Genomic DNA, 12,836 nt, shown 5'->3' with positions numbered 1-12,836 from the left:
AATATTTATATTAATTTTACTTTTAAACCATATTAGCATATGTCCACTGTTTTTTAAAAAGTCGTTTTCTTGAGTTTAAAAATCTGCAACTTACAACTCAGTAGGTTGTGCATAGACATTTTGCCACAGAAGATATACAAATGGCCAAAAACACGTGAAAAGATGCCCAGCATCATTAGCCATCAGGGAAATACAAATCAAAACCACAGTGAAATATACCACTTCACACCTGGAGATAGAGAAATCCAAGCCCTCCCTTGTACATCTGATGGAAAGCAGCGTGGCAGTTCCTCGTCAGTTAAACATCATATTAGCATGTGACCCAGCAGTTCCACTCCTAGGTATACATTGAAAAGAATTAAAAGCAAGTGTTCACACAAACACATGTGCACAGATGTTTGTAACAGCATTATTCACAATAGCCAAAAAGTAGAGACAGCCCAAATGTCCATCAGCTGATGAATGGCTAAATAAAAGGTGGTATATCTGTATATCTGTACAGTGGAAGATTCTTTGGCAATGAAAAGAAAGGAAGTGTCAGTATATAGTACAACATGGATATACCTTGAAAACATGCTGAGTGAAAGAAGCTAATTGCAATAGACCGCATATTGTATAATTCTAATTATGTGAAATGTCCAGAATATGTAAATCTATGGAGACAGAAAGTACATTAGTGGTTTGAGTGGTTGCCTAGGGTTGTGGTGGGGGTACAGGAGAATGGGCAGTCACTGCTAGTGGGTATGGGGGCCAGGGAGGCTCTTTTGGGGGTGATAAGATGTTCTAGAATTGATTGTACAATTTTGTGAATATACAAAAAGCTATTGAATCGTACATTTTAAATAGGTGAATTGTATGGCATATGAATTATATCTCAAAGCTGTCATGAAATGCAGCTAGAAAAAATACAAGTTTGTCATAGAAAATATGTAAAATACAGAGAAGTGGAAAAGGAAAAAAGTAGCATTTTAAAAAATTCCCTATTTTTATTTCAATGATAAAAAAATATATAAGCTTATTCAAGAACAATACTGACACTTTAAAACAACATTCTCAGATTTCAGAGCTTGCTGGGCACGATGGCTCACGCCTGTAATGCCTGTAATCCCAGCACTTTGGGAGGCCGAGGCGTGGATCACTTGAGGTTAGGAATTCGGGACCAGCTTGGCCAACATGGTGAAACCCTGTCTCTACTAAAAATGCAAAACTTAGCCAGGCATGGTTACAGGCACTTGTAATCCCAGATACTCGGGAGGCTGAGGCAGGAGAATTGGTTGAACCCGGGAGATGGAACTTGGAGTGAGCTGAGATGGCACCATTGCACTCCAGCCTGGGCAAGAAGAGTGAGACTCCATCTCAAAAAAAAAAGATTTCAGTGCTCAGGATTGTATTTCTGTTTATAACTGTGGGGAGTAAAATTAATAAATTTTGCCTTTGGGACAACATCACATCATGTTTTAGAAACAAAGATTTCTCGGTAGTCGATGGTAGGAGAGTTGGATCCTCGTGTGCGTATGATAAATAAGAGTGTGAACTTGAAAGAACTGGTGCCATCACAGTTTATACTGTATTCCATTAGTGAACAAAACTTTAATTTTTACAGAGCAGCATTATGTTAAATGACTATTATTTTAACTTTATTGATGTTTTTTGCATGTACTAATTTGTAAATTTGTTTTGGTTTAATCGTGTTAAAGTTAGAAGCACGTAAAAATTATGTTTTTACATCTTTTTTTTTTTTTTTTTTTGAGATGGAGCCTCACTCTATCACCCAGGCTGGAGTGCAGTGATGTGATCTCGGCTCACTGCAATCTCTGCCTCCCAGAGTCAAGTGATTCTCTTGCCTCAGCCCGTTTAGTAGCTGGAACCGCAGGCATGCACCACCATGCCCAGCTACTTTTTGTATTTTTATAGAGACAGGGTTTTTCCATGTTGGCCGGGTTGGTCTCTAACTCCTGACCTCAGGTGATCCACCCACCTCGGCCTTCCAAAGTGCTGGGATTACAGGCGTGAGCCACCGCACCCAGCCACAAATTATATTTCTTAATTCTTTTTATCCTATTACCCCTTCCCCTGGCTACCATCCCCTACCTTCCACCCACATCCACAGTGAAAGATAAAGGAGATTAATTTTGCCTGTAGGAATCCATGGAAACTTGGCCTTCAAACTTCAGGCAAGCACCAGAGTGGAAACGTTTGGAAGTCTTGTTCTAACATGTTTTTACTTTAAAATGTTTTAAAAATTGAATTAGGTTTTTATGTTTTTAGAACCATCTTGCCCTCCTTTTCTAGCTTTTGATGGGACATTGCCAAATTAATAGACTGTTTTGAAGATTACTAAGATGGGCAGCTTTCATTTCAGTAAGGAAAAGAACATATACTAAAGGAATTATTCAGGTGAAAATGCTTTTGTGATTAAAAGTGATCTTCAGAAACTGATACCTCTCATGAAGTAAATGTCAACAGTACAAGCAAACCCTGTTTTTCTGTAGTTATGACTTTGTTGTTCTCACTTCTCCTCCACACCTCCCCACCACAGCGTTACTCCCTTTATAGCCTCTTCCTACTGGTACCTCCTTATTCCAGTTCTCTTTCTAGACCCTCTACTATCCTCTGCCTTTGTTTTCGAACTGAACTTTGGATTAAAGTGAAGGGGTGGCCTGCCCCTCCACACCTGTGGGCGTTTCTCGTTAGGTAGAACCAGAGACTTGAGAAAAGAAATGAGACACAGAGACAAAGTGTAGAGAAAGAAAAAGTGGGCCCAGGGGACCGGCGCTCAGCATACAGAGGACCCAACGCCGTCACCGGTCTCTGAGTTCCTTTAGTATTTATTGATCATTATCTTTACCATCTTAAAGATAAGGGAGTGGCAGGACAATAGGATCATTTTAGGGAGAAAATTAGCAGTAAGACATATGGATAAAGATCTCTGTGCCATGGGTAAGTTCAAAGGGAAATGCTGTGCCTTGATAGGCATATGCAAACATCTCCATAAACTTCTTAGCAGTATTGCGCCAGTCCCGCCAGCAAGTCCCACCTTATGCAGTAAGGTGGTTTTCTCCTATCTCAGTAAACAGAGCATACAATCGGGTCTCACACCAAGATGTTCCATTGCCCAGGGACGGGCAGGATTTTTAACCAGCAAGCTGCCTTCAGGCACTTGTTTAACAGAGACACATCCTGCACAGCCCAAAATCCATTAAACCTGGAGTCACCACAGCACATGTCTCTTGCATGGACAAGGTTGGGGGCAGAGTCACAGATTAACAGCATCTCAAATACAGAACAAAATGGAGTCTCTTATGTCTACTTCTTTCTATATAGACACAGCAACAGGCTGATCTCTCTTTCTTTTCCCCACATTAAAGTTCTACCTTTTTGTAGCTGTTACTCAAAGTCTGTCTTCACCTTCGCTTGGAATTTGAGGTTACTCTACTGTTGTTCAGACTTTACCTGTAAAAATCCAGGAACATCCTATTAATAAAACAATGAGTTTTTAAATTTTCGGTAAAGGTGGTCATAATTCTTACAGGAACCAGTTTTATTCCATTTAGTTCATAGATTTTCATTTTGCCTTTTTAATGGGCACAGAATTATCTTTCTTTTTTTTTTTTTTTTTTTTTTTGAGACGGAGTCTCACTCTGTCGCCCAGGCTGGAGTGCAGTGGCCGGATCTCAGCTCACTGCAACCTCCGCCTCCCGGGTTTACGCCATTCTCCTGCCTCAGCCTCCCGAGTAGCTGGGACTACAGGCGCCCGCCACCACGCCCGTCTAGTTTTTTGTATTTTTTTAGTAGAGACGGGGTTTCACTGTGTTAGCCAGGATGGTCTTGATCTCCTGACCTCGTGATCCGCCCGTCTCGGCCTCCCAAAGTGCTGGGATTACAGGCTTGAGCCACCGCGCCCGGCCCATCTTTCATGTTTTTCTGTAGTGGAGAAACCTAGTTGTGAGAAGGTGAACCATTCAAATAAAATTGTAGTTGAAGAAACAAAAGTGGAAAGACTAGATTAAAATAAATTTGACCCTGGCCTAATTCCACTTATCTTGTATCCACTTTAGAAAAGAACTAAAACAGGCTGTGCATGGTGGCTCACACCTATCATTTCTTTGTGTTTTTACTAATTCATGCTTCTTGTTTGGACTTTGCTGACTTGTCTCTATATTAACTCTGTCACTGACAAAAATATCCTCTGTTCTCAAGTTTCCCTCTTCTGTTTCCTACCAGATAATACTTGCGGTTTTTTTGTTGTTGTTGTTAAGTACATTTTAGATATCATCTTTAGAGACATAACCATTTTTTTTCTAAATCTGTTTCCTTGGGTAAGAGGTAGTGTGAGACTTTAGTATTGTAGTTCAATTGAACAAACATTAATTAAACACCGTTTATATGCTTGGGCTGTGTTTTGGTAAGGATTGTAAAAGAAGTAATGGGCACATTCTCATGCTGCAAACATTCAAGCACTTGAATTCCAGATGGGAAATAATATATATGCATGAAATAACTTGAGAAAAATTCTGAAGCAATAAATAAGCAAATTCGAGACAGTGTCTAGTAAATACCAGAAAAGTTACAGTGTTTTAAAATAAGCTCTAAAATTATTGTGCTTTAAAAAATGGGTCTCTCAAAATGTTTCAGTATGGATTCTGTATTAACCATTGCCTTCGGCTGGGCACGGTGGCTCACGCCTGTAATCCCAGCACTTTGGAAGGCTGAGGTGGGTGGATCACGAGGTCAGGAGATCGAGACCATCCTGGCTAACACGGTGAAACCCTGTCTCTACTAAACATACAAAAAATGAGCTGGGCGTGGTGGCATGTGCCTGTGGTCCCAGTGGGAGACTGAGGCAGGAGAATTGCTTGAACCCAGGAGGCGGAGGTTGCAGTGAGCCGATATTGTGCCACTGCACTCCAGCTTGGGGACAGAGAGAGACTCCGTTTCAAAAAAAATAAAGAACTATAGCCTTACAGCTTCAAATTATAATTGGCCTCTTCTAAGGCTAAATAGTATTATTACAATTTCTCTTCTTCCTCCTCCTCCTAACTTATCAAACTCTTCAACCCCTAGCTCAAATTCCATCTTGCTTATGGAATCTGCCCTACGTACCACAAGCAGCACAGCATCTGGAGCCAGTCTGCCTAGGTTGAGTCCTAATTCTGAGAACTGTTTGACTTTGGATGAGTTGCTTTACCTATTAGTGCCTCAGTTTGCTTGTCTATAAAATGGTAGTGCTAATAGTAACTACCTAGTAGGACTGTTGCGAGGAATTGTTACTATATGCGTGGCAAAGAGTAAACACTACATAAATGTGTCTTGTTATTCTCATACTCTGTTATTATGGTCACTTCTCACAATACACTTAAACCATTTCTGTAAAGTGATTTATCTGAGCTTAAATATTTTTTGGAATTATATATTTTGTATATTCTGCTCTATAATAGCTGTTTGTGTTAACATAAAATTAGCATCTCTCTTCCATCCTCACCTTCAGAAGTGAATTGATGTTACCAGAGAATGTGCATTTATCATCCTGTGGCTTTGCAGATCCCTGGTCGGCTTTTTCTCTTTCCTGTTTCTGTTCAGTATTTATTCATTCTGCCTTGTTGCCTATTAGGTTCTGCATATGTGCTTTTCACTAGCGTATTGTAAGTTCTTCTTCCCAAGGAGCAATTCTATTTCAGGGATGACAACAAACATGACTATTGAACTCTTAGTGCCATGCATCTTGTTATCACTAGAAAATTCATGATTCACAAATAGCCAATTGCTGGGCTTGGTGGCTCACATCTGTAATCCCAACACTTTGGGAGGCCAAAACTGGCAGATCACTTGAGCCCAGGAGTTCAAGACCAGCCCAGGCGACACGGTAAAACCCCATCTCTACTAAAAATGCAAAAATGGTTGGTGCCTGTAATTCCAGCTACTTGGGAGACTAAGGCGGGAGAATCACTAGAACCTGGGAGGCAGAGGTTGCAGTGAGCCGAGATTGCCCCACTGCAGTCCAGCGTGGACGACAAAGTGAGACTGTGTCTCAAATAAATAAAAAAAAATAAAAATTACATAGAGTCCTCAGCAGAGTAAATAAAACAAAATTTCTAGCGATTGACATCTAGAGACTATTTACAAGGATGTTCTTAATGTACCTTTATGGATGACTTTAGCTGTTTCCCATGAATTATCTCATTTTATTCTTACAGCAAAGAAACAAAGGCTCATAAAGTTGAACTAATTTGACTAAGATTACACAGCTGGCAAGTATCAGAAAACTATATTTGCACTGAGAAGGGAATGACTCCAAAATTAGAGCTTCCTTTCTTACCGCTCTGTCTTATCTCTAGTCTTAGTTCTTGTTTGGAAAGGGAACTTCTGGTGCTTAAAAATGGTGGGGCTTATTTTCTTGAAAGTGGTAATCAACTGTCCTGAATTTCTAAGGTTAAAAAATTAAGGTGTACAGGGCCTATTATGGGGAGGGGGGAGGGATTAGGGATTGCATTGGGAGTTATACCTGATGTAAATGATGAGTTGATGGGTGCTGACGAGTTGATGGGTGCAGCACACCAACATGGCACAAGTATACATATGTAACAAACTTGCACGTTATGCACATGTACCCTAGAACTTAAAGTATAATAAAAAAAAAAGAAATTAAGGTGTAACATTACCAGTTTTCTCTTTTATTGATGCTTTCGTTAGATTTTTATTTTATTTTATTTTATTTTATTTTTTGAGACGGAGTCTTGCTCTGTCGCCCAGGCTGGAGTGCAGTGGCCGGATCTCAGCTCACTGCAAGCTCCGCCTCCCGGGTTCATGCTATTCTCCTGCCTCAGCCTCCTTAGTAGCTGGGACTACAGGCGCCCGCCACCTCGCCCAGCTAGTTTTTTTGTATTTTTTAGTAGAGACGGGGTTTCACCGTGTTAGCCAGGATGGTCTCGATCTCCTGACCTCGTGATCCGCCCGTCTCGGCCTCCCAAAGTGCTGGGATTACAGGCTTGAGCCACTGCGCCCGGCCTAGATTTTTTTTTTAAATAAATAATCTCTGTTACCTTTTTTTGAGAACTGTATGTAGATTTCATTCTGGACATACAAATATTAAGGCTTAGGTAGCATTTAAAGTATTTGTGGTCAGAATTAAATGAATGCATGAAATACTGTACTCTTTTTTGAGTAAATTCTAAAAATAATCCCTAATCATTTCATTACAATCAGTTGTAGATTACTTTGCCATTTACCAATATACTTTTTTTAATATACCTTAAAGACTAGAGAGAAAGGAACAGTTATGCAGTTGCTCTTCTCTGATTATGAAGACTTATTCAAGAGGACTGGAAGCAGAATTTTCAGACATATTTCTGTCTCTCTAAATGGATTCTATTAACTTCCATAGTACTTTGTTCATAGCAGACCTTCGAATATTTGGTTGGCTTCATGCAAAAAGGAGCTGTTTCTTTACTCCCTTCTGTATTGCTGATGCTAATTGAATTTTCTTTTAAAGATTCAGCATAGTTTATGGGGATTTAATTTTGAGAACATTGGTGTCTTTGTGAAGGTTTCTTATTTTTTTTTGAGACAAAGTCTCACTCCGTTCGTTGCCCAGGCTAGAGTGCAGTATCGTGATCTTAGCTCACTGCAACCTCTGCCCACAGGGTTCAAGCGATTGTCCCACCTCAGTCTCCTGAGTAGCTGGGATTACAGGTGTGCGCCACCACACCTGGCTAATTTTTGTGTTTTCAGTAGAGACAGGGTTTCACCATGTTGTCCAGGCTGGTCTTGAACTCCTGACCTCAAGTGATTCCCCCACCTCGGCCTCCCAAAGTGCTGGGATTACAGGCATGAGCCACCGCGCCCAGCCTGAAGTTTTCTTTCGTAGCATGTAAAAAAGATTTAATTCATCAAAATATCCACTCACATCCTGATACTTCCTAGAGTAATAGTCTTCTGTCTTTAGCTGCTATTTCTGTCCTGTATTTTCATTGCAATTGTATGCTTTTCTTCTTGAATCCTTCCCATACATGGATATGGTAACAGCCACACTGGGTGAAGCTTCATCAGTGTCTCCACACTGTATTTTTTCTACCCATCCCAATCTTTTTTTTTTTGAGATGGAGTTTCGCTTTTGTTGCCCTGGCTGGAGTGCAATGGCACAATCTTGGCTCACCGCAACCTCCGTCTCCCAGATTCAAGCAGTTCTCCTGCCTCAGCCTCCCTAGTAGCTGGGATTACAGGCATGTGCCTCCATGCCCGGCTAATTTTATATTTTTAGTAGAGATGGGGTTTCTCCATGTTGGACTGGCTGGTCTCAAACTCCTGAGCTCAGGTGATCTGCCTGCCTTGGCCTCCCAAAGTGCTGGGATTCCAGGCGTGAGCCACCGCGCCTGGCCCATCCCAATCTTTTAGAAACATAGTCTGGGTCCTTGTAAAGCACATGGTTGCTTAAAAACATTGCATTACAGCTGCAAACTCCTAATATGTTCAAGAGGACATTGCATTTTACGTTTTCAATTTCTTACAAACTTTCACAAAAGCAATGTAAGTAGATAGCTGATCAAGTGTTCTTTGGGGCTTTGAAGAAACGTTAGTACCTTAGGAGATGCCCTTTACCAGCAGCCTGTTAATACTTGGTTTATTTTATTTTTATTCATATGTCTGAGCTGGATTCTACAGGGAGAAATGAAAAATGTTTTATAGGCAAAATGTTATGAGATATCTGCTAATATCATAGCCAAAAGTATTTTTGCAATATGTATTATATCTCATTAATTTAATGGTATCCAGTAGAATATAATATCCTTTTACTAGAGGTTTTTTAAATAGAAGTGTCTTTTCATTACAGTTTGAAAGATGATTGTACAGTTTCATATAAGTCAAGCACGCAGTTGTTAACATCTCATGTGTATGTACTCCTTATGTTTAGCAAGATGAAATTTTTCAGACCCACATGCTAAGAGTGACCAGATTTACTGGCCCTTCACACAAATCAAACAACGAAGTTAAACACGACGTTGCTGTTGCTGTTTTTCTTTCCTCTGCCATCTCCCATTGTATTCTGTCTCTCACCATCTGTTACCGACAGTTATCAGCATAGAGGAGCCTGTACCTGGAGGTGGATTCATAACTGTTCTTTACCTTCCACATCAAACCTCCACCTCCATATTCTTTTTTTTTTTTTTTTTTGAGACGGAGTCCCTGTCTCCCAGCCTGGAGTGCAGTGGCTTGATCTCGGCTCAGTGCAACCTCCTCCTCCCAGGTTCAAGTGATTTTCCTGCCTCAGCCTCCCTAGTAGCTAGAATTACAGGCATGAGCCACCGAGCACAGCCGGACTTATGTTTTGTGTCTTCCTCCCCTTTACCCCCTAGAAATTGGTTCATGGCCCACTAGGGGAAAAAAAGGTGGTCTTTCACAACAGATAGTCTGAAAAGCGCCGGTCTGAATTCCTGTATTAGGCTCTGGCCCCGCCTCCATTGATCAGGCTCGTCACTCAGTACTTTCCTTCAGCACTCTTATTCCAAAGTCTATTCGCTCTTCATTCTGTACTTCCTCACCTTTTTATTTGGCCCTGTTTATTTCTTCTCTTGAGATTGCCGGTCCATGCACCTCAGGTGTGGGTGGAATGGAGGGAACACACCGTCTCAGAGCTGGGTTACAACATTCTCTTCTCCAGGGTTCTCTGCTATAGCAACATTTCCTGCAGACCATGGCTGAAGATGAACACGGCAGCTCAGCAGAGTGAAGACGCCAGAGGCCAGCACTCATTCGCCCAATCCGAGAAACAAGGGACCCGCCTGACCCTGTTGTCCGCCCGTTAGTGTGATGAGCAGCTATGGATTTCATCTGTGTTTCCAGGGCAGGGGGCATGTAGGTGTGGAAATGGATACTACCAATTGGATTGGCTGATTTAATACCTCATGAATATCAGTACCTTCATGAGTATTTTGTGTCTCCTCTGGTCTCGTGAATATTTGGTGGTTATAAGTGCTTTCATTCCTTCCTGTGTTTACCACACAGATGCCCTGTTTACTTTCTCTGTGTCTAACTTCTCAAGCTGTTTGCTCTGTACTTACTTTCATCTCTCTTATTTGTATCTTTGATTTTCTGTAATGGAATTGGATATTCTTAAATATTCATGCATTACACCTCTCCACAATAGAAGTAACCTTGATTCCTCTGACTCCCAAAGAAATTGCTTGTTACTGATCACATTCTTCTTTGTAGCAAAGTTTTTCTGAGAGAAGAGGAATGTTAGTTAGGGTGGGGTTTATAGACAGGTCATATAATTCATTACCTGCTAGAGTATCAGCTCTTCTATTTTTATTTTCCACTTTTGGAATACATAGTCCTTAGGGCATGTTGTGTCTCATCTGTCTCTCTCTTGCCCCATTGTATTTATATATGGATCTTTGTTGTAGACACTCAAAGTTGATTACCCTGAAGGCTGGTTAAGTTTAGTTAAAGTGCTCAACCTCTGAGGTCAGAGTTCAGTGTCCTGTGGAGACTTATTTGTTTTGTTTCATGTCCTCATGGTAACCTTGAATGCTGGCCAAAAGGCATTTGGTGACAAAGAGCACGGTAAGACAAAGCATTAGCACTTGTATTGCATAAGCAGTTTGAAACCAGTGTTCCTCTGAATGTGGGGCAGGAGCATCTTGTTCCCATTCAGAGGGCAACATTATATCATAATTTTTCAAGATAAGAAAAAGTAGACAGTGAGGATGGCAGAACAAAATATATGTGAATGTGCTTGTAACTATACTTTTTTCTTTTTTCTTTTTTGAGACGGAGTCTCGCTCTGTTGCCGGGGCTGAAGTGCAGTGGCCGGAGCTCAGCTCACTGCAAGCTCCGCCTCCCGGGTTTACGCCATTCTCCTGCCTCAGCCTCCCGAGTAGCTGGGACTACAGGCGCCGCCACCTCGCCCGGCTAGTTTTTTGTATTTTTTAGTAGAGACGGGTTTCACCGTGTTCGCCAGGATGGTCTCGATCTCCTGACCTTGTGATCTGCCCGTCTCGGCCTCCCAAAGTGCTGGGATTATAGGCTTGAGCCACCGCGCCCGGCCAACTTTTTTCTTCTTTTTAAGAGGCAAGGTGTTGCTCTGTTTCCCAGACTGGAGTGAAGGGAGGGTCATAGCTCACTGCTGCCTTGAACTCCTGGCCTCAAGCAGTCCTCTCACTGCAGCTTCCAGAGTAACTAGGACCACGGGCACACGCCACCATGCTCAGCTAATATTTTAGATTGTCTGTAGAGATGGGGTCTCGCTTTAAGGCCCAGGCTGGTCTTAAATCCCTGGTCTTAAGTGATCCTCGCAGAGTGCTGAGCCACTATGCCCAGCCACATACGTTGGCTTTCTGGTATAGGTATAAGAATTCAGTCATGTATCTATGTTAGAAGAATCTGAAATTGCCAAGAAATAATGTGAAATTTCACATTAACTTATATAAGTCAACTTTTTTTTTTTTTTTTTGAGCCGGAGTCTTGCTCTGTTGCCCAGGCTGGAGTGCAGTGGCGCGATCTCTGTTCACTGCAAGCTCCGTCTCCCAGGTTCACACTATTCTCCTGCCTCAGCCTCCCGAGTAGCTGGGACTACGGGCACCCACTACCACGCCCGACTAATTTTTTGCATTTTTAGTAGAGATAGGGTTTCACCGTGTTAGCCAGGATGGTCTCGATCCACCGGTCTCGGCCTCCCAAAGTGCTGGGATTAGAGGTGTGAGCCACCACACCCAGCCAAGTCAACATTTTAAGAATTAATTTTCTTTAAGTGAAATAAACCAGAGGCAAGGGTTTTAAAAACTGCTTTCACATGTCCACATAAAGTGGGAAGAAGAATGGCAGTGCAGTCAAGAATAAAGGAGGAGCACAAATGAAAATTGGTGTTGAGTCTTTCCATTATGATGAAAAATTTCCAGCATAGGTGCCGGTCTTATGGATATTTTGTACTCAAGTAGAAGATTAAGGTATAGGATTCTTTTAGCTAGATTGTGGATGATTTGCATGATATTGATTTGAAGACAGTGTATGAAACCAAGTCGAATGGAACGGAATATGTAGTGGAACTCATCTCAGTAGACCTTCCCGGCAGCCCTGCAGTCCTCCACAGTTGCCAGGTCAGTTACTGTTCCAGTTTCCCACACTGACTATTTTAAACCTTCTGTATGCTCCCCAACTCCTTGCTCCCAACACACCACTCCCTCCCTGCCTCCAGTCTGTGGATCTCCTATGCGTCTGTTTCTGCCGTTTTTTCCCCTAGTTTTCTTTTTAAAATCCAGATGTGATCTCTTGCATGCCTGGTTGTTTTGGATTATGTACTGAATATTACGTATGAAAAGCTGTGGAAATAATTTGAACCTTCGTTGGATTTTTCTTGCAGAGAGGATTGACTAGTTTCTGGCAGGCAGCCAGGTTAGAACAGATCACCTTAATTCAACCAGAGATGAGGTGATGGATTCTTCTGGGTTAGTCCCTGCGAGCACTGATCTGTTCCAGCCTTGCCTTTTCTTCTGGGGAGTATCGCTTGTAGGTCGCACCAGAAGGCCTGTGGTCCCCTCTTCTTGGAAGACCTCGAACTCTGGTTTTTCCTCCAGCTCTGTGAACCTACTCAGCACTCTGCTCAGCTTTTTCGGCTTCCAAACTGAAGCTTTCTGTCAACTTTTCTAGTTATCGGCAGGTGTCTGCCCTTGCCAGAAGTACATTCTTTCTTCATGTTTGTATTTGCATTTGTTTAAAATGACGGGGCAGGGTGCTGGCTCAAGTCTGTAATCCCAGCACTTTGGGAGGCCGAGGCGGGTAGATCACTTGAGGTCAGGAGTTCGAGATCAGCCTGGCCAACCTGGCGAAACCCTGTCTCTACT

The 12,836-nt window shown here is 42.0% G+C and overlaps 1 protein-coding gene across 8 annotated transcripts in view; it reads left to right on the top strand.

The window, feature by feature from the left end:
• CNST (consortin, connexin sorting protein) overlaps positions 1–12,836 on the top strand; it is a 117,899-nt gene that overhangs the window by 14,763 nt on the left and 90,300 nt on the right. The window lies entirely within an intron of this gene.

This window comes from Trachypithecus francoisi, unplaced genomic scaffold (genome assembly GCF_009764315.1).
Source record: "Trachypithecus francoisi isolate TF-2019V2 unplaced genomic scaffold, Tfra_2.0 Lachesis_group5, whole genome shotgun sequence".
Classification (NCBI taxonomy): Eukaryota; Metazoa; Chordata; class Mammalia; order Primates; family Cercopithecidae; genus Trachypithecus; species Trachypithecus francoisi.
Note: the sequence above shows the minus strand (reverse complement) of the source record. Positions and strands in the feature narration are given on the sequence as shown.